This window comes from Odontomachus brunneus, unplaced genomic scaffold (assembly GCF_010583005.1).
Source record: "Odontomachus brunneus isolate Ranch 3 - 2012 unplaced genomic scaffold, Obru_v1 Obru_scaffold_102, whole genome shotgun sequence".
Taxonomy (NCBI): Eukaryota; Metazoa; Arthropoda; class Insecta; order Hymenoptera; family Formicidae; genus Odontomachus; species Odontomachus brunneus.
The window spans coordinates 951,936-953,333 of record NW_022639552.1 but is presented as its reverse complement, the minus strand read 5'-3'; positions in this window follow the sequence as shown (position 1 = coordinate 953,333).

The following is a 1,398-nucleotide window of genomic DNA, read 5'->3' as shown; positions in this document are numbered from 1 at the left end:
CTCTCTCTCTCTCTCTCTCTCTCTCTCTCTCTCTCTCTCTCTCTCTCGTGGCTAGACGACCAGATAAAATCATTCGTATTATACAGCGGCGCGGACGTAGGAAATTGTTCGATTTACATGAAAGCGAACGCGCGTTAGTATCCCGTCGTCGCGCTTGTTTATGCGCTTACATTCGAATCGCGCGCACTCATGTTGTTTTTCAGCCGCGCGCGCACGCACGCACGCACGCGCGCGCGCGCGCGACAAATCTAACGAGTCATGCCCTATCTTTAGCCCGGCCGAAGGTCGCCGTCGAGAAGAAGATCCTCGCCTCACGATATCGCGCACCTTCCGCGAGACAAATACACATCGCGCCCGCGGTAGGAGGAGCAGGCGGGGGAGAGGGAGGGAAGGAACGCACCGTGAGAATGACGCCTACGTGAAAGCGGCGCTCGGGCACTCGGGATATTTGAACGTCGAGCGCCACGAAGGGGCGAGCCCGCGGGATCTGAAACGACGATCTATATAACGTGGATCGTGAATCCCGCCGGTCGTTGAACTCGCTCACGGCCGTTCGCGCCGCCATAACGAGAATTTTAACACCCTCGCCAGGCTCGGTCGGGCCCTTTGCGCCGCGCCGAAGGGTATCGCTTCCATGACGGTGTACTCGGACACGTGTACGCCTTTCCTACTCTCCCCCTCCGTCTTTTCTCTCGCCCGTTGTCATTGCGCCGTCCTTAATTCCTCAGATAAGGAACATCGGCTAACTCGTGCCCGCTCCGGGTCGCGCAGCTCCAATTCTTAAAAGTCAGCCTACAAAGATCATCGCGGATAAGGTGATGTCGTTGCTCGAGGTACGAGGTAATGTCGGGAATACGCGAGCGAGCGAGAATGTTGTGATTCACCGCGGTGGTAGTAGGCGTACATGCTGCGTATATTCTCCTTGGGAAGAAGGCGGGAATATGGAACATTTTTCTTTTGTTTTAGACGAGGGAGATCCAGCATTAAACGCAATAATTGCATCAGTATCTGCCAGAAGTGTCAGTAAATATATCTCTTGTGATGTATTCGTAATCACTAGGGAGAAAAAATAAAATTCAGAGAGCGTAAGATCTTGTTCAGCATAATGCAAGGAAAAGCTTCTTGGAAAATAGAGTGGTAATATGAAAATAAGAGAAAAATAAAAGGCGTGAAAATAAGAAGAACTTATTTTTTATTATCAAAGAGTTGCTAAAACAACTCTTAATATATAATATTCCTAACAACCGACCCAACAAATCTCAAAACAGAGAAACTATTTCCAATTAACAAACTCCATGAATTTGTTTAATCTTATTATCAATCGACATACTGTAGTTAATATGTTAGATTTATCCATTAAGACAGGAAAACAATTGTTGAATCTTACCTTGTGAAAAG